Below are 22,154 nucleotides of genomic sequence, written 5' to 3'. Positions count from 1 at the left end.
AGATGGTATCAGAGCTCTAGGTTTGGTTGAGTCTTAGGGATTCTTGTGTCAGTCAGCGGAGTTGTCAGAGTTAATGTAGGGTTTTGTTTATGGTTTATGACTGCAACACAATTCATAGACAGGAGGCTATATGAACTCTTATTCCTAGTAACCTACCCTTTTACTAACCTTATGCAAAGGTCATAAGTGGTGTCGTTGTTCGGGTTTGAGATGTCACTCGAGACATGAGCTGTTATTGGAAAGATTTTAAGCAAATGCTCCTAATGAAAGGCTAATGTAATAACAAATTCCTCCGATTAATGATGGAGGAAATTAGAGATAGACTAATACGTCCGTAATGACTTATTCATTCAGTGGAGTTATAACTTGAGCATATAATTGTCAATGAGAAGAAATTGGACAATATTGGATCGTCATTGCGATCAATATAAAGAAACGTATACAGTAATGGTACAAGGGGCGCACTTTGATTGGAATGGATAGTGATGATTGTGATTCACTTGGAGTTTATACATTTAAGCATTGAGGTAAGAGTAAGCCTATACTTATGTGCACGGAGGTAAGTGCACTTGGTTAATCGAGCTTGTTATGCCATATATAAATGGTGTTGGGCTTCCGAAATATTTATATGAGAATATGTGTTGAATATGGGTATAATAGGTTAGAGGGAGCTGGTTTTGATTCCAATTAAATGACTGTGAGATCCCAAGGGTTAATTTGAACTATTATGGTTTAAAATTAAAGGTATATGACTTAGCTCAAGGGCGAAAATCACTGATTATTATAATTGATGTATGGTCATGAAGTAAAAGGCTAGTAAATGATCTACTCTAAGGATGAGCTTGAATTTTGCTATGCTTAGTGTGGAGCTAAAGGATTAAAGGACTATATGTGGATTTAGCAGTTTGAATTAAATGACATGGAAATGACAAATTTAGTCTAAGTGCCATATGGAGTTCTATATGAAGATCGATATATAAATTGCTTTAAAGGTTAATTTAAAAATATGTTTGGTTCAATATGCAACCTATGATGTAAATGATTAGTCTTGAATGTGACTTCTCCAAAGGTAAGGGACTTAAAACATGTGGATTTTCATATATGCTCTAAGAGGAAACTTTTGCATCTTAAGTTTAAGAAATTTTGATCTTATGACTGCAAAAAGCAAGATACAAAAATTTAGTTAATTATCTATCTTATGGATGTAATTGGTAAAGAATTGATAAGTAAAGTCAAGATCTTAACACTAAGTGGTATACAATTTGATATATGTGTACCTAAGAGTAAATTTGGAGATCATTGCTGAATCAATTTGCACTAAATGTTGTGGTAAAGGTATATGAATGTTAGTAGTGAAGTATGTCTAAAGTGAGTTATGTGGAGACTAATGTTCCGATCGTAAACTTGTGATAGAAAGCTAGTTTTGCAAATTGTGGTTTCCATGATCATAAAATATATAGAGGTTATCAATATGTAGGCATACACTTGGACTTGTACATCTTGTGATCCCCATGCATCATATGGAAGGAGATATCCCATAAGGGAGTTTACCCTAATTTATGGTTACATGACTATAAGCTTGGCATGAGATTGAGAATGCCCTGGCATAAATGTAAAATGTACTGTGAAAGGTTGAAAAGCCACATATACTTTAGAAAGGTAAATAACATGAATGAGGGGGAAATATGGATGTTGATATGCTGAGCATAAAGAGCTTAAGGATAATTGATGCAATTATACTACGTTAGATGGTATGATCCGAACTAAGAACACGAACACCTTGGGAGATTTTAAAATAATGTCTAGTAGGGTCAGTGAGCTAAAGTGTTATCGGGCATACAATGAACAATTAAAGTTATGAGTGGCTTTGAAGATAAGCCTTTGATTGATTAAGTTCTCAATGGAACCTTATTAAAGGAAGTGTTTAAGTGTTTTGGAAGTGTATGGAAAAGCATAAGATAATATATTAGCTTGACTTGCTATAAGAGGTCAAAATTTGGATGGCCATGGATGGCTTGTGAGTAACCCAGCAATGTATAGGTAAATGTGAAAGGGAGCTCTGATTGATACATAAGGGAAGAACTTTAATGATGAGACTGTGTTCACTGCTTTAGGCATTGAACTATAAATTACAAACATGTATCCACCTTGTGAACACCCTAGTGAAATAAATTCGAGAGATTTTTCACAATGAGAAAACATTAAAGCTCAAAGAGCAAAAAGCTATATAGTCAAGTTGGGCTTGTGACTGATATGTCACATAAGTATGAAGATATGATACAAGCATAAGTATACTTGGAAATGCTGGTTTGAGGCAATGATCATCCTACCATTTTGTGGACCTGATGAGGTTCTGGTCTTAACATAATTGTAGACACAAGGCATAAATTGTGAAATGTGCTTCCCCCACAAGTTCCAATTTATTTTTAGTTATCAAGATAGAGTACTAGATAAAGGTAAGCAAAGATTGAACTGCGCTTTAAATGCTTAGTGAATAATGGCGATATGCTTTAGTTAATCGATATTACCCTTGGTGAGGGAATAAAAGTACATAATAAGATTCGTAGAGATCTACTTAGAAAATAGATGATGATTTGAGAATTCAAGTACTCGTATACGAGTAAAGATTTAGTAATGAGACATGACCTAAAGTTGGAATACTACAATACGAATTTTGACTAAGAAAATTGACTTATACAACACTTGGTGTTTAGAGATGGTGCTAATTAATGTTTGACTATCGTATGAGAATAGAGTATTGAAATCAACTTTGTGTATTTTGGTTTTACAGATGGCTTATTGAGCTTGATATGTGTAAGGCTATTCGAAGTTAAAATTTTTAGAAATATATATGCATGGATATATATGTTGCATATTGGTATAAGAGCTCATGCAAAGTTAGTTATAATTTGATTCGATGATGATATTCTATCAATGGTTATAGTGCTAGACAATAATTAAGATAATTTATCGCTGATTTTGGTAGTGAACAAGTGGATTATAATGCTGTTAGCTTAAAAGTAAGTGTTTATACTTTTGGTATGAGTTCATCAAATTCTATTATATCATGATAAAACTTGGTGTTTTGATATAGCCTAAGAGGCTTGGCATATGAACTAGCTTAATTGTGAGCTAGAAATTGTTAGGTTATTATGAAGTACACAAATAGAGAAGTATGACATGAATTTAATATCCTAAGGGGCAATGGAAAATGATGTATCTGTTTTGGTACAACTTCAATATATATAATTTGATATATAAAGATACGGGGAAAAGTTTATAGCTTATGCGTAAAGGCGTGCATTTGAATTCATATAATTAAAAGTGTAAAATCTGCCTTGATTGGTATAAAGCTCATGATTCAAAATGAATGATTATGGATTTAGTTTTCTAAGGTAAAAAGGACAAAAGAAGTTAATATCATAAAGGTCTTAATAGATAATTCTTAAATTTTAAAGTGGACTTAAGGAAAGATAAATGTTTAATTTGATCTTTAGATTGATGAACTAATGAGGCCATGAGATATGATGTTTAGAGTAAATTTGAGAAATATCAAGTTAGATATGTTGTGGGTGATTGATGACGAGCAAATTAGCTATGACATCAAAAATGTAGAAATGATTAGTAATCAAAATGAGACTTGGGAAGGAACTTTAAAAGGGAAATTTTGAGCAACTTTAATCTTCAAAGGTTGAGTTATTGATTAAGAGATTGGTTAAGATTATAAGGGGGTATGTGGAATGTCATAATTTATTGAAATGCCTTGTGGTATAAGTTGAGATTTATCTAGTGAGCACTCGATCATGAAAGTATTGGAGTTTGTTTTTGGGAATATGGTTACTAATGGTTACTGGATTTGAATCATTAGTGATGTTAAATATATATGAATAAATAAAGAGCATTTGATCCTTATGTATTGTGAAATGCTTAAATGGAATTTATGTGGGAGAATGAAAAATGAAATAGAGATGGGTTGACAAATTAGACCCATAGTCAATGGTGGAATAGATGCTTGAATATTGGAAGGTTTGATAAAGGAGCAAGGTAGAGGAGTTGCTGATGGTTAAGTAAACATGCATAATTGATGATTTAAGGATGATTTGATTGAGGTGTGACCAGAATTAATAGCTTATTTGAATTCTCTTCATAAGATGAAGGATGATATTGTTTTGATCCAACAAGAGTAGTGCACATAACTATATACTATGACATTGTCGAGATTTTCTATAAGATTGGAAGTCGATATGATGCATAAACCAAGATTCTATGTTAAGAATACCTGACAAAAGTGATGCGGCAGAACTTTAGAACTTTGATTATTCACCCTATGCCGATTTGAATTCGAGGACGAATTCATTTTAAGTGAGGGAGGTTGTAGTACCCTGTATTTTTGATACGGTAGCTAATAAAGTTTATGGATGCCAAATGAGGTTGATTACTAAGTTAAAAGAGTAATTTAGAAGTGAACTTGTGAAATCTCGATCTCCATAGGCACATAACTAGAAGTAGAAGCGATAACGTGGACCAGGGGTAATTTCATAATTTCTCTTGGTGAACTCCTACGAGTGGGTTTTTTCGATGCTATTAAGGTCTAAATAGGCCTAAGGAATGAATGAATGATGTTTATGATGGTAAATAAATGAGAAAGATAAAAATAATTATAATTTCCATAATAGGGGTAAAATGGTCATTTTGCATCTCGGGTCTAAATTTTTAAGTTTCGTGAACTCGAGTACCTTTAGACTATTATGGACTTTGTTCCAGTGTCAAAAGAGCAAAAAGATTGCACAAACGATGGGAGGAAGACAGAGCCACCATGTTAAGGGCATTTTGATAATTTTAGTGGAAATTTGGCTTTACTTGAAGCATAAATATCTATGCTCCAACAGCTTACAGTAGCTTCTCCTTCTTCATCCCAGCCCTTCTCTTCATTTTATGTTTTTTTCATTCTCCATGGGAGGAAAACCTTGAATCCTCCATAAATCCTTCATGAAAAGTCCAAATTTCATGCTTTTGCCCACTCCTTCATAAGGTTTTTCATGCCCTTCCACTTTTACACCTCAACAACCTTCAAAAGTCTTTGTTCATCACTTTCTCTCACTAGTTGGAAATTTTAGAGAGAGAAAGAGAGACTTGCCATAGTAGCTTGCAAACTTTTGAAAAGGAGTTCAACTACAAGTCCACAAGGTGATGAATGAGTTAGAGTTTGATTTTAAGGTGTTAGGGATCGCTAGAAATTTGATTTATTAGCTGTTATATTTTTGATAGTTATATTGTGGGGGATAGGTTCCAACAAGGCCTCACATGTCCGTTTGAAGCCATATTCGAAGTTAGAGTCAATTAAAGATTCAACAAATATCAGTGAGTGGACTTGCATTTCAAACTTGTTTTGGGAATGTGAATGTATTTGCACAAGATATTTGAATGATTTTATCCAACTTTTCTTTGCAAATGTGTGCTAGGGAACAAGCCTTGATTAAATGTTTTTGATATTGTGAAATGTGAGATGTGTATAAGGATGAATCCATATGCTTTATATTATGTTGGTATGTATGTATATATCTTATGAATATGTGTTGTGTATTGATGAATGATGTTGGGTTGTGATGTTGAAGTGTGTGAGTAGGGAGTGCACACATGATGATGATGGAGTGTGCAAGTAGGGAATGCACACATGATGATGACAAAATGTGCGAGTAGGGAGTGCGCACATGATGACGATGTATGTATGTGTAAATATGTGTGTTATAGAAAGTTCATGAATATGGTATATGGCTGTAAGGCATGTGAAATTTTGGCATGTTGAACTTTGGAAATTATTGAGTATTTCATGTTGAAATTGGCATGATGAATCTTGAGAATGTCCCATTTTCTTGCAAATTGAGTTTATAGCAGCACCATATGGATTTTTAGTGCAAAGGAGGTCCTTTTTACACTTAGGTGCTCTGCTTCTTGCTGTAGTGAGAAAGCATTCTCGCTGCAACGAGAAACATTCTGTTTTGGCAGCCAACAACTCGCTGCAGCGAGAAACTTTTAGATTCTGATGCAGTGCCCTCACTTTGATGAAGATTTTGACTCCCTTCCCGTCATAACTGGGAAAAGTAGTAAACATAAAAGTTGTATCTCTGCCTCTTAGCTTTTAATGGTCTAAAAATCAGGTCAATTGGAGTTCTGTAACGGAAGATATTCTAGAAAAACTGAAACACATGCAAACTGCCACTATTTCTCACTACAACAAGAAACTTTCTGTTTTGGCCGCCTGAATCTTGCTGCAGCGAGAATGAACTTCACTGCAGTGAGAAACTTGCTTCCATGCTTGCTACGTTGCTTGATTTTGACTTACTTTTCACCCATTTAAGTTCATGGATTGATCATGGGTTTGTGAAACACTATGAGGGTATTAATCAAAGTTTGAAATGAGGGGTTTTTAGTAAGAAATTAAATCAACTGCATTGTTTTTGAAACAAGTGCATCATGATTTTCAAATTCTTCCTATCGATTGCTTGTTCCCTTCTTATGTTCACTCACTGAGTTTTATACTCACGTTTTTAAACTTCATGTTTTCAGATTTGGAGGCAGTTGGGACCTAGATTGAGTTGTTCATGTATGCTCGCCTTCTTGGTAGGTACTATGGCATCTCAGTAGCTGTATCTTCACCCAGAGTCATACCCTGACGGTCAGGAGTCTTATGCTTATGTACATGTACAAGTAATGAAGACCAATAAGATTCATGTTAAAAATCAAATATGTATATTTGATTAGTGATGCCACTATAAGGTGGCAAATGAGTGATACTATGTTAGCATAATACAAATGTGAATATTGGATTGCTATAAAACGTTACTGAAATGTTTATAATTGAGAGTTGAAATATGTGGTTTTAGAATGATGATCGGGTTTGCATAAAAAAAGGCTTACTTGGGCTTAGTGGGCTATGCCCATTGAGCCCATGCGCCGGTGATGGTCCAGTATTTGGGCTGTGACAGAATACCCTAAGAAATATGAGTTTTAGTCCAAGGAAAGTATCGATATATAGAGTCTAGAGAGCATTCTGAAGTCATAGTATTGATACTTACAAAATAGTGTTTTCACTCCTTTTTTACAAGGTTTTTTAGTGTTTTTCAACTTTCACTTCATTTTAAATGTTTATGTAACTTTTTTTCAGTTAAAGCTTCATGAAATGGTTTTAAACAACATTATCTACAAGGATTTGAAAGATATGTATGAGATCATAAATGACATGATTATGTAAAAGATGATTTACGCAAAAACTCTTTCTTTTGGCTTATCCCTTTTCTATATTCACTTACGAAGTTTTTGTGTCTCAGACATTAGTTTTCCATTTTTTTGCAAACCAGTGCTTAACTTACTACCCTTGTCACAAAGTCGAGATCTCGGTCTTTCTTGGTAAGTGTTTTAACAGCCCACTTGAAACCTAAAGGGTCGAGTTGTGTTCCATTGACGGGTCAGTTTGTTAGCTCCATTAGGTTTTGATGATAATAAAACATTCCCACTCATTTGTATCTAATATTTCTATTTGAGTGTGCAGGACAAAAATTCTATGCCGATGATAAATTAATCATTCAAAGGCACACATCAAAAATCATAGGAATAATGAGTCACAACTGATCAACAAAACAGAAGTCTTTTAGTTGAATAATGAAAGGTATTACTCAGCTAAAATTCAAATTAGAAGTTAGCGGGCTCAAAAGGATTGAGAGACAAAGAAGACTTAGTCAACCAAGAAGTAAGTTAGTCTACTAAAAGCCTACTGCCAAAAATCTGGACTTCAAGACAGAAACATCTTAATCGACTAAGAAATAAGTTAGTCGACTAATTGCTCACTGCCAAAAACTGGGATCAGAAGATAGAGACAACTAAGTCGACTAAGAGCCCAGTTAGTCGACTAAGATCATTTTGTCAAAAAATTTGAATTGAGCACCAGAAGACAAATTAACTGCTAGGACTGCCACCAAACTATTTTCAATTATTAAAAACTGCCTAACACCTATCAGAGCTGATTTTTCAAGTATTTAAGAGGCTCCCAATGGCTAGAAAATGAATCCAAGGCTTCTAAGACCAAAAAGAGCTCAAAAACTAGCACAAACCCTCTGCATTCTTGCTGCACTTCACTCCTATCTTTGTATTTGAGATAAGCATTTCACTTTGTATCACTTAGATCAAGTCAATGATCATACGTACACCTTTATTTCTCTTCTCCTTGTATACTTAGAGTGTACGAGACACTCTAAGGAAATTTATTCAAGCTTGGATTGCTTGATTGGGTGTATAGGTTCTAACTTAGCCTAGAAAAATTAGTTTGGGTTTTGGTTGATCTTGGGAAAAACCATTGTATAAGGTTATGGCTGAGCTTGCTAAAAGCCATTGTAAAGCTTGGTGGGAGCTTGGGAATTCCACTATTTTTAGTGAGTTGATTTCGAAAATCCTTGGTTGACCAATCAAGGTAGTGGATGTAGGTCTTTGACCGAACCAGTATAAATTGTTGAGTATTGTCTCCTTTATTTTATTTTTCATTTTCATTCTTTTTAAAATCGTTCCTTCATCTTGCATCAAATTAGTCATTATTGATCTTCAACTTGCTTCTAATTTGGAGCCAATTTTAGCAAGAGCCAAATAGTGCTATTAACCCCCTCTAACATATTCACTTGGGACTAACACGGTCTTATGTCATGATTCTTTACAGTTGAATATTTCGTTTATGAGTATGTAGTTGAGAGAGGCACTATGTTTTAGATGTTTTGAATGCCCTGACAATTGAATGTTTATGATGAGATAATTACATGAGTTATGAAAAATAATTTTTGATTTAAATGTTTATTAAAGTTTCCACATGTCGCGATGCAGCATGTCACAATCCATAGATCCGTGACTAGTCCAACCCATATGGACTACCATGCTAGTCCACATGAAAAGTTCCATCAGTTGTTGCCTTGGTAGCCAAGCAAAGTATTCTAGGGCAACTAGAATAGTTTCCAAAAATAAAGTCTTCCCTGTTGATTACTTGCTCATCCAGGAGACATAGTTTTAAGACTTTACTTTTCTTGTACTTTAAGGAAGTTTAGGTTAGATACTTTCATATTTACTTTTACTTGCACACCAAGGTTAGGTTAAGTAGGTTATTATAAATAGCACCCTTAAGAGTCATTATAAGGTAATCAAATCAAGTTTGTCGAATCAACCAATTTACTTTGTGCTTAAATCTCAAGTACTTTGTTTTTCTCTCATTGAAGTAAAAATACTTATTTATTTTCTCAATATTTTTCTTCATATTTATTTACTTTACGTTTTCGCATCGTTCATTAAGAAACCTCGTTTAGGCTTGCTTAGTTTTACGAACACAAGATTACAACACCGCATGGAACTTGGCTAAAGTTCCAAGCCCATGACAGTTGGTATCAGAGCAACGCTTTCTAGAGCTAGGTATCAAATGGTTTGATGATTGAGAGAGAGAGTGACATCAATTGGTGACTAGATCACATCTCGATTGAACGCCTTGGTTTAAGATAGTGTGAAGACATCTTGCAAGCACTGGATAACCGTATACCTCTCCGTGATACAGTTATCAATCACGAGGTGTGGAGCAACTTCAAACGGGTTAAAGACAGCATCGAGTAGTTGGGGTCTAATAATGATGAGCTTCGCAAAGGATGGCACAACACAGTGGATTTGTTAATTCACCACGATATGGGGCTAGATGAATTGATGACAAACAAGTATTGGGAAGACGTGTTGCACAACTTCCTTATGGGGCAAAGGAGATTTTATTCACTGAGTTTTGACACTACTTACACGTCAAGCTCAAATTCTATGTGTGTTGCAAATGAAGACACTACACACATAAAAGATGCATACTTGGATGACACCTGCCAACTGCGAGCTAGTAATCCACACTGCAAAACACATCCCAACTTGAAAGTGTTCTCGAGACAGTTGGAGAAAAAATACCTTAAACACACCCACGGCTCTTGTGGGGAACCTGATGAAGACTTGTGATGGAAAGAGACCACGAGGCAACAAGGGCGTTGCCTAAATTAAATTGGGGAGAATGTCACAATCCATAGATTCGTCATTAGTCCAGCCTATATGGATTGCCGAGCCAGTCCACATGTAAGGGTTCATCAGTTATCACCTTGGTAGCCAAACAAAGTATTCTAGGGCAACTAGAATACTTTCCAAAATAAAGTCTTCCTTGTTGATTACTTGTTCATCAATGAGGCATAGTTTTAGGACTTTACTTTTCTTGTACTCCAAAGAAGTTTAGCTTAGATGCTTCCATATTTACTTTTACTTGTGCATCAGGTTTAGATTAAGAAGGCTATTATAAATAGAAAGCCTGTCAAAATAGTCCTGGCCCATTAAGTTGGCCATTTATTTTTTAAAATGGGGTGGGTTGGACTTGAAAAGTTAGGCCCATATTAGAATCGGGCCTAAATGGGCTAGCCCATCTGATCAATGGGCTAGGGTAGGCTAGGGTGAGCTAGCCCTATGGGCTAGAAGAAAAAAATTAATAATTTTATATATTTAACTATATAAAGTTAATAATTTAGTTACCAATGATATTACTTATTTTATATATTTCAAAATCTTTATACTTTACTTGTCAAATTAATAATTTTAGTTTAGATTAAAACTTATCATCTCTTTTTCTTTTATGGCAATGAATATTAGATGATAATTTGATAATGATTCAGACCTTGAGACATCATTGTTGTCTAAACAAGATTTAAATGTTTTGCTTGTGGATGAGGATTGAGGAAGATATAAATGAGTCTTAAAGTTTCTATTATTTGGTTATATACTTATGTTTATGGGATGGTAGTTTGTGTTAAAGATTGAAACTTTATTTATGTAATATATTTGGTGTAATTTATTTGTTTGTAACATGTTTTTATTATTCAATTTATGGATTAAATTATAGAACAATTTTATTGATAGAAAATTTGTTAGGTAGAATTATAAAAATGATTTTTTTTTTTTTAAAGAAATGGGTTGGCCCAACCTCGCCCATGAGCTAGCAAGGGGTGGGCTAGGCTAGGGTTTTGATGGCCCATGTAAAAAATGGGCTGGCTCGGCCCAATCCATTTTTTTCTCAACCCACAAGGTCTTGGGCCGAGCCAACCCACATTGACACCTCTAATAAAAAGCACACTTAGGAGTCATTGTAAGGCAATCAAATCAAGTTTGCTTAATCAATCAATTTACACTGTGCTTAGATCTTAGGTACTTTGTTTTTTTCTCATTAGAGTAATAATACTTATTTATTATGATAATCTCTTTCTTCATATTTATTTACTTTATGTTTTTGCGCCGTTCATCAAGAAACCTCGTTTAGGCTTGCTTAGTCTTACGAATACGAGACTACAGTACTGCACGGAACTTGGCTAAAGTTCCAAGCTCGTGACACAACATCCCACTATGTTGTGATGACACTTAGTACGATGTTCATTAGGGTTTCCACATGTTGTGATGTAGAATTCCACCACCTAGTTTGATATATTGCTTGATATCAAGAATGCATGTTGAATGATAAATGTATGTATGAAAGTAAAAGGCTTGCTTAGCTCTAATCGGCTATACTCACTTAGGCCCTTGCACCGATCATATCCCCAAAGATTGGATGCTATAAAGATTCATCAATTATATGGTCTTGTATATATATTAAACTTAGAATTACAGTATGGACATGAAAGCCAAATGGCCTAATGTGAAAGATTCGACTGATGACATTGTTTGAAGCATGATAAATACTCAGTTTCCATGGAAACATGCAACAGTACGTCTAGAATTACCATGGATGGCTCTACCAGTGGATTGGCTCAAGTTTATTGTTAATGGAGCAACTTTCAAAACTTCAAGTTAGACAGAAATAGGTGGCATTCTACATGATGACAAAGGATTGATAAAATGTTATGTTCTCAAAATGGATAGAGTTTAGAATGGGCTGGTTTGGTTGTGCTGGATATCCCTAATCTAGCACTAATTGGGTACTTTGATATTTTAAGCTTATATGATATTGATGTGACAATAATGTGATATTGGTGTAGAACATGAAAATACCATATGATAACGTCATCATATCATATTAATATATTATGTCACCATTTTCTATTAAATGTCAACATGCTATGTTAGTATTACTTAGTATAAAATGACACGACAGTTTTTTTCTGGAGAAAGGCATAATGATTTTTCTATGAAACAATACAAGAAGGATCCCTTGAAGAGATACCTTAAAACACAACCAATCACAACAATGACACATGGCACTTTTACAAACGACAGTTAGCGAACAATTTGTTATAAGACTTATTTGGTTTAAAATAAAAGTATAAAGGTTTGATTGAATGTAATAAAAAAAAAGTTCAAGGTCTTTTTAGCTATTTTGCCTTAATGATTTAAATTTACCTAAAGTTAAAGATAGATTAAGACTATGATTAGAAATTTTAAATTTGAATTGAAATAATTTAATTTTATTTTTCAAAAAAAAATCTATTAAGAATTTTTTGTGACTTTTTAAAAACATATTTTATTAGCAACATGATTAAAACTTATGGAAAACATTAATAAAAAATTGTCAACTTTGTTTCTCTCTCCTATGCATATCGAGTGCTTCTATGACATGATATTCCATTGGCTTAGATTTGAGCTGCTTGATGTCCTACTAAAGCAAGAAAGCATTCAAATCGATTCCATTGTAACAATTCTTTTCCGCCCTTTCAATGGCTATCCCTTGGGTTGAAACTCCACTCAAGCTTGCAAATCCCTACTAGCTATAATGAGAAAGGCATGCTAGTCCCCCTAAAAATCATTGCCCCTATTGAAATCTCCTTCAGTAAAAATCTAGTTCCACCTTCGCTTAAACCACTTCAGAAGAAATCATACTCTCTTCTCTCTCTTGGTTGCAACTTCACAACTCCGCAACTTTTATTATATTATTATTATTGTAACTATTATGAAGCAAGTTGAAGGTAGGCAAAGAAAGAGAAAGTGACTCCCACAAAGGGAAGTTTCATCATGCCGATTTGTTTTATAAGCCGTGATTTTATTAAAAAGAGAGTTTACCATCAAAGCGTAACTCTCCCTATAAGAACAAGGAAACCCCTCATAGCCTTAACAACATATACAAAATGCCTCAAAGGGTCCTGAAGCCGAGACAAAGATACTAGAAAACCTCCCTGCCAATGACAGCGAGCTCCCTATACTCAGCACTCCTACGAAACCTCCTTGCTAAAAACAGCTAATACCCTGTACACAGCCCCCGATATAACAGCTAATACCTCATCATGGCACTCATTATATTACTCTCGATTCTTCTACTCCGATATTTGGTTTCTGTATCTGGCAATGCGGATTCAGCTTATAATCATCACCAACACTATTCTTTACTCAAAGACAAGGCTGCACTTCTGGAATTCAAGAGGTCAATATATGATCCAAAATCCACACTTTCTAACTGGGAAAATGCTGTCCCTGTTTGCAACTTCACTGGTGTCACATGTGACAATCGCCACCACCGTGTGTCAGAAATCGACCTGCATAGATTTGGACTTGTGGGAAAGATTTCGCCCTTCATTTCAAATCTCACAGGCCTTCGAGTCTTAAACCTTGTTGAAAATCACTTCTTCGGAACCATTCCGCCTCAACTTTCATCCCTCCGACGCCTCCATACTCTTTTCTTAGATGGCAACAACTTAAATGGTCCAGTACCAGACAGTTCCGGCCTCCTGACCAACCTCACTGTATTTTCTGTTCATATGAACAATTTGACAGGTCCGCTGCCGCCCTCTTTTTTCTCCAACTGCACTCAACTAAGAGTTATAGATCTCTCTTTAAACTTCTTAACATGTCAAATTCCCGCAGAAATCGGAAATTGTCCAAATTTATGGTCCCTCAATTTATACAACAATCAATTTACAGGACAACTTCCTGCCTCCTTAACTAATACTTCACTGTTTAATCTGGACGTGGGGTACAATCTTCTATCTGGGGAACTACCTTCAGACTTAATAGCGAAGCTGCCTACACTTGCCTATCTTTATTTATCATTTAACAATATGACCAGTCATGATAACAACTCCAATCTCTATCCGTTCTTCGCTGCACTGCAAAATTGCACTGATTTGGAGGAGCTTGCCTTGGATGGCATGGGCCTCGGCGGAAGATTGCTATGATAGTTGCAACGATTTCTTCGTTTTACCTGCAACTCGTTGTAACTGATTCGTTCACTTGGGAATATGGATTGGCCAATAGCAATATATACTTTTCCTTCTTTTTGTTTTTGGGCATTGTTCATGGCATCGTAAGAATACTTCAATATGACACCAACTAAACAATTCTTAGGAAAATGCACAGCTATTTATAAGGGCATGCTTGGTTGGGGAGAATGGAATAGCCATTCCTCTCTTATTCTCATTCTTGAGATAAAGTTTCATTTGGTTCAATGGAATGATTATTTTGAAGAATAGCTATTTCAAGAGAAGCCTGAATAGTCATTACCAAGGCCCCCTTGGTAATGGCTATTCTAAATTGTTGGGAATAGACAAAAAAGTTGATTAGACAAATATACCCTTTTACAATTAAAAAATTACCTTACAAAAAAATACTAAACCTATTTTTTTTCTCTCTTCCTCACTCCTCTCTTTAAAGCACAAGAGAAACAAAATTTTTACTTCATTTTCCAAAAAGGGAAATGAAAATATTTAAATATTATTTAATATATTAATATTATTTAATTATAATAAATATTATAAAGTATATTATTTAATATTATTATTTGAATATAATCAATGTAATAAAGAATATTATTTAGTATTATTTAAATTTAATGAAGAATATATTTTATCTTTTAATATTAAATATTATTTAATTATAATAAAAAGGTTTAATTATCTTCTAATACAAAATATTATTAAATTATAATAAAAATATGTTTGTATTTTTGGTGAAAATATTATTTAATTATAGTAAAAGTTATTTTAATTTTATTGCTCAGAATATTTTTATCTTTTAAGAAAAGAAAGTTTTTAATTTTAATAAAGAGTATTTTTTTTCTCATCATANGTATTTTGGTGAAAATATTATTTAATTATAGTAAAAGTTATTTTAATTTTATTGCTCAGAATATTTTTATCTTTTAAGAAAAGAAAGTTTTTAATTTTAATAAAGAGTATTTATTTCTCATCATAGTTTTTTTTGTTTTTTAATTAAAAAATCTTTAAATTTTAATAAAGGATATTTTTGTCATTTACCCGTTGTTCCTTAACCATTCTCAAAATTATTCCTACCCACCAAACAATGGAATAAGTAATAATAGCAAATTTTATTATATTTCATTCTCATGAACCAATCTACATAATAGTTATTCTTCATCTATTCTATTCTCTTAGAATGGCTATTCTATTCTCATTCTATTCTTTCTAGTGAACCAAGCATGCTTAACAATGAATTTACTTTTATTTGTTGATTTATTTAATTGACTTTACTTAACAATGATTACAATTTCTTCACACGACAGATATGTGCTCTACAATTAACCAACAATCCTACTTACTTCTAACAGCGGATTTATTTAATGAGATTTATCACATAAAGTTCTTCATATTCTTTAAAAATATAGTAAATTAAAGAAACACTTTAAAATAGGAAAAAATTAAATTTAACAATTGAATATCTTGATAAAATTCAAAAGTGATTACTCAAATACTGAATACCCTTGTTGGATATGTATGAAGCATCCATATATATATGTATATATGTGTATATATGTACATATATACACAAATATACATATATATACATACATATATATATATATTTGAAATTTATGTATATGCTATAAAATAATTTTTTAGAGAATAGGTATTAACTAAAATCAAGTATCTACAGTAAACATACTACCAAAGTAGTAGAGTAAGACTAAGAATAGATAGAGAAGCAATAAAGTATAGAGAAGAAATACGATAAAGAATAGCTGCATAGAAAATAAGTGAGTAGAAAAGAGCTAGAGGGAGCATATTTTGAGATAAGGTTTTAATAGTTAATAGAGAAAAGAGAAAGAGTTTCTCAAAATTAGGTTTTAATGCACATAATAAGTAATATTTATTAAGAAAAGCTTTTTGTGGATATTAAAATAATGATTTTGTTGCATATAATGAATAATTGTTAGAAACTCATAATGTGGGTATTTTACAACTATTAATAATATAATAAAACTTATTCTTAAGGAATGGTGGACATAAAAAGGTATAAGAAAACAAGGCAATAAAACTTTTGGGTTTAGGCTTTGTTGGCTATGTATGGCAACTATTTTTGGCTTTATTTGGGTTTTTATTTTGGGGGCTTGGCTATCAATCATAGGCATTTTTGGCTTTACTCGACTTTCTAATTTGAAAGCTCAACTTCTAACAGATGATGAATGCCGAATGGCTTCTTGCTATGCTGTCTGTCAATTGGGCTTTGGTGACGTGCTCAACTATTTGATTTTGTTGTGTAATGCCATACTAGATATATGTTGGGCTTTGCTAAAATTTTTTATAGATTTCAAGTCTCTTTTGGTCTTGTCAAATTTTTTCTTTTGCTTTGCTTGGGGTTCTTTTGGGATTTGTAAAAAAAATAATTCATTTATTTTGATATTTTTGCTATGTTTAATCCATCCAAGAACCTTCCTGCCTATTATTTTCTCCTTACTTTCTTGCCTATTTTCTTTTTTTCTCCTATTGCCACTATTGTCATTATGGTTTGGTTTTTATTTGTTGAGCTTTGCTGGTTCCTATATATTTTGTTCCTTTTGTTTTCATTTTCTTAACGTGTTTGTCTTCTCTACATGATTTGGTCTTTTGTTTACTATTTGGTTTTGTTTTGTAATGCCATACCGGAATCTATGTTGGGGCTAGAATTTTTTAAACATTTCATGCATCTTTTGATCTTTTAAAAGAGGTAGGATAATTCATATGACTTAAATACTATATATTTGACACTTATTTTCTATATATGAGAACATATTTATCTTCTATGATGGTTATAAATTATTAAGTGTACCAAAAGATATATAATTCACTAAATCAAAGCTTATAAATGACTTACAAATGATATATTCCAAATCATATATCTTAAATTCAAATTTTCATTTTAATACAAAAAAAAAATCTACCTAAAGGTGTTGGGATGAGCCCTGCAGTCAATTGAGATTGGTCAAGGCTTTGTTCCAAGCATGCAACGATATCATTCATATTCAATGATTAGACATTTTTCTTCATCAATAAGATATTAATTATAATGAGTTATAGGTCTAATTAAATGAAGTCCATGAGATTAATATGCCTTGAAAAGGAACTGTAATGGGTTGGGTTGCAATTATAAGATCCCTATGCATCAAAGCATAATCTCAAAATGTTCCTAATCAATGTATCATTGAGACTGGACATTGATGATGCTTAGAGATTGATGCATTCTATGTTCCTTACTTTGAAAGTAAACAATCGATCTCACAGATTGAAGTATGGAGATACTTGGAACTAGAATGTAGATGCTTGCTTAGGAGAGCAAGTTCACTAAACATGACCCACCATGAGAAGTGCATTTGGTAAATGTGAAATCCCACCTTGACTAAGAGGATAAGTTAAGAAATCCTTAAGTGAGCATATAAATTACATATTTTGACTATGAAACTTAGTTTTACCCTTCAAAAGAATTCATTAACACTTTTGATTATTTGTCACTTTTGAAGTAAAAAATTTTCTCACTTTTGAAGTAAAAAATTTTCTAAGTCCAGGAGGGGTTAAAATATGTAATTTTTATAGAACAATCTTTTGAAAATAAAAAATAGCAGTAATGATTCCCTTGATTTTTAGATGACAAAAAATGATTTTTTCATAATTTTTGGTGTACATTTGCTATGGTAAATGGGAGTTGTAAATTTAATTTTAGTCAAACTTTTTCGATTTAGTTTTTGAAACCAAAATTCAGATTTTGATTGTTTTGGATTTTGATTTTTTTAATATTTTTATTGACTCCAAATGGGGAGTTGTTTGCTTATTTACATTAAATATCTTAAGTCAATATAGAATAAAAAGTAAAGAGGACATTTACTTAAATGGTATTTAATATAAATAAGCTGAGTAGGTTTTGTCACGACCCAGAACTACCCTCGAGCCCCTAACAACCGCCGCGATGTCCCAATCGACACTCATTACTCGGAATGTCAAGCGGAACCCCGCAAGGCTTTAATATCAGCTTCTCATTTCTCCTGTGAGTAACCATTTCCAAATATCACGTTCTAAAAGAGTTTAAGCTATTTTCGACTTAAAACAAATAAAATAAAAATTTTCGTCTCACAAGGGTATTTTACTCATTTTTCTCAAAAATTTCGAAACCAGTAATAATGTATTTTACGAATACAAAACACATAATTCATAATTAAAAATAAGTTTAAAAGCCTAAAATCTTCATTTAAAACGAAATTATGATTATTCGGATATAATAATAAAATAAAAGAAATATTAGGTAAAATATTCTATTTTCATATAAAACAATATTTTTAGAACACTGCGTAAATAATTTTTACAGTGTAAAAGCAAAATAAATTCTTACATACAGTAGTACAGATAACTAGAGTACAAAAATTAATTTACAGTGACACGTGGGCCCACGAATGACTAGAAGTATCAAAAGAATCGAACCTACATATTTTGAGGATGCCAATCCAATTGTAGTCCTCAATGAAATGAGCTATTTACAGACTATCCTGATGCCTGAAAGGGGTGGAAAGAAGGGTGGTGAGATTATAAAATCCCAGTGAGTAAACAAATATCATTTAAAATATCTAAAAGAGAGTAAAACGAGACTATTAAAACATTTCATCAAATTGTAATTTATCATCTTTCAATTTATTTAAACCAAATGAAATCAATTTATTTAAATCACGTAATCAATATGGCTTATGAATTTCTTAAAAGCTTGGCTCATGCCAAAATCATTCTTGAGGATACCTTGGCCGGGGCATCTAACTGAGTCCGCCAAGGCTGTTAAAAAGTTCGTATACATGTAAACATATTTTTAGTTTAAAAAAAACACAGTCATTCCTTGGCGTTAGCGGAGTTCATCATCATGAGGTGGTTCAGCGTGACGTGAACTCTGTCCATACATCAGGAGATACCCTACGCGCCTCTCCGACCAAGGTACATATATATATATCCGGATTCCGTGCCCCTCTAATAGGCTGGTCCACAGAATCCGCCTACTGTAGCAAGCTAACCCACCATACAATAAAATTTTAACAGCATGACAGGGCTAATATTTTACTACCCAGCCTGCAAGGGTAAAATAAAACAATTCATACAATTTACAAAACATAGCCTAGCCGGTCATGCCAACACAATAGCAATATAACATAAGCCATCAGTTTCCAATCATAAATTTACAACATACCGGTGGTCTCCAATTACTTTATTTTCAAAATCGTTATTTCGTTTCAAGACAATTTATAAAATCTTTTCATTTAAACACATTTTTGTTTGCAAAACCTAAACTTAGCCATCTAACTCATTTTCATAAAATTTCACCAAAATCGAATGAAAGCATACTTTAGATAATTAAAATGATGGTAAGGTTACTTGCAGTACTAGGAGTTTGATATACTCTTATTCTCGATCTTCGGGCACAATCTCTTTACTCTTGTTAGAGGGTTCACCACCTATACATCATACGTGACATGAATTTCAATAAATTGTGTCAATTTATCATAAACTATTTCAAGCTCTATAAATCTATACGAATGCATGAAATGTGATGCAAAATGTCCGAATAACCGTTTAAATACAATATTCAACCTAATTCGCACTATTCTCGGTGTAATTGGCTATAACCTCCAATTTAACTCCAAATCAATTTCTTTCACTTTTTACACTCCAATTATACCTAAATTACCTCAGTGACTGCGAATGAGATTCAATTTATCAGTCCCGGGTCAATAATCACACATGTCTATACATTAGGTAAAAATTCAGATTTTCACACCAAAATTTTCCATTTAATTTCTAGTCTCACCAAACATCAAATATCACCAAAATATCATGAAATATCATCAATTTAACCACAATATCCTCCCTAGGAAATTCGGCCATTGATGGTGATGGGGGAAAATGAATTCTTTTTTTTTGGTTTGTTTCTAAATATGCTAAACTAACTAAAAACACTAACATAACTTAAAATCAAATTAATCCAACATCTTTCTCTCTCCATACCCATTTTGACCAGCCATGAATTCACCATGAAAACATGAAATCTAACCATGGACAATAAGGAGAAATGCATGGGAAATGTAGATCACAAGTCAAAATCAAGAAATTTTACCTTTGATTGCTTGATTCCTTGAAATCCACCAATTTTCCTTTGAATTTTCCCACCTAAGGTTCTTGTTTTTCGTTTCCTCTCTTTGGTCTTGCTATGGCCGGCTATAATAAAGAGAAAATGGGCTGATTTGTGTTAATTTATAAGCCAAATAATTAATGGATGAGATTTTGCCATGTGTCACCTTACCATTGGTCCATGTGTTATTTCTTAACTATTAAGCTTTCTCTCTCCACCATATAAATTGTTTCAATTATCCATGATAATATTGGGTAAAATCCATGTGCTGGACAAGTGTTGGGTGTGTAAAATTACAATTTTGCCCCTGGGGTGGAAAAATTACCATTTTACCCTTAGATAGTGAAATTTTCTGTTTGACTCCAAATTGATCCTCGAACCTCGAATCACCATTCTAAGTCATTCTAGGACTTTGAAATTTTCAATTTCACCCTAAAATCTCTATTTGATCTAGTTCGAAGCTTAAATCAACTTTGTTGTACCTCTAGGTACAATACTGACTTTTGTAAATTTTTCGAGACTCTCTTAGCATGCAAACATGCTATCCATCACATGTATGTCATGACAAGTATTTTATAAGGTCGGACTTTACAGCACTACCCCCCTTAAAATAAAATTTTGACCTCAAAATTTCATTTACTGAACTCTAAGAAAATGTGGGGTATTGTCTTCTTATTTAAGGTTCAACTTCCCATGTCATCTCTTCCATTCGAGCATTCATCCTCAATACTTTAACCATTGGGATGCTCTTATTCATTCTTATACGTATCCTCATATTTATTTTTACCTCACATTTATGTAGCTTCAATCTTCTTAATCATATTAGTCTATCACGTACGGCTTAACTACGCTATAGATTACATTTTTTGATACCATTTCCTTAACTATCTCTCAAAGTCTCTTATATCCATGCAACTCAGCCTCTAATGGGATTTCTTATCGTTACGCTACCTTTATCACTTGTCAACAATCAATAATTCCCACTTCAGAATACTCTTTCCATATTATAACTGCTTCCAAATCAATTTTTCTCCTAAAGGGGTGTGCACTACAATTCTTATTCAAACATTTCATAATACATAAGGATCAAACACTCTTTATTTGTCCATATATATATTTAGCATCATAGATAATTTAAATTTGGTAACCATTAGTAACCATATTCTCAAAAAGAAAATCTCATATTTTTATGATCAAATACTTATTAAGTAGATCTCGACTATTTCCACAATACATTTAAACAAATAAACATACTTTTGGATGTATCCTTATGGACTTAATCAATCCTTAAATTCCTAGGTCATAACCAACTGGTTAGTTATACGTCACCTACAAACATATTCAACTTGTGATTCCTCAAATTTTTCTCTAAACACTAGATCTCATGGCCTCATTAGTTTATCAATCTGAAGATGAAAATAAACATTTATCTCCCCTCAAGTATACTTTAAAATCAAAGTATCATTTATCAAGATATTTCTGACATCAACTTCCTTCGGCCCTTTTTACCTACGAAGATTAAATCCATAATCATCCATTTTAAGTCATGAGCTTATGACAATTAAGACAAATTTTCACACTTTCAATTACATGAAGTCGATTGCACATATTCCATTCTCGTATGAGAGTTAACCACTAGTTGGCATCATCCCCAAACAACACGTATTATATAAATCAAATTTTTATAGTCAAAGTTCATATTGGAGTAATTCAACCCTATGTCATATCTCATCACCAAACCCTTACTTGTACATGAGTACTTGAATTTT

The 22,154-nt window shown here is 33.0% G+C and overlaps 1 long non-coding RNA gene across 5 annotated transcripts; it reads right to left on the bottom strand.

Moving 5' to 3' along the window:
* Nucleotides 18,225-20,466, bottom strand: LOC108662511. 5 transcript variants are annotated; one of them, XR_001928390.1, is made up of 4 exons: nucleotides 20,371-20,466; nucleotides 19,602-19,711; nucleotides 18,703-18,770; nucleotides 18,225-18,265 (listed from the first exon to the last, which is right to left on the bottom strand). It is a non-coding gene; the product is annotated as an uncharacterized LOC108662511 (long non-coding RNA). The 5 variants fall into 5 exon arrangements; XR_001928391.1 differs by having other exon boundaries at nucleotides 18,230-18,265; nucleotides 18,699-18,770; XR_001928388.1 differs by lacking the exon at nucleotides 18,225-18,265 and having other exon boundaries at nucleotides 18,627-18,770.

The sequence above is a fragment of the Theobroma cacao genome, chromosome 6 (genome assembly GCF_000208745.1).
Source record: "Theobroma cacao cultivar B97-61/B2 chromosome 6, Criollo_cocoa_genome_V2, whole genome shotgun sequence".
NCBI classification, from domain to species: domain Eukaryota; kingdom Viridiplantae; phylum Streptophyta; class Magnoliopsida; order Malvales; family Malvaceae; genus Theobroma; species Theobroma cacao.
The sequence above is the reverse complement of the archived record's forward strand: the minus strand, read 5'-3'. Positions and strand labels throughout refer to the sequence as shown.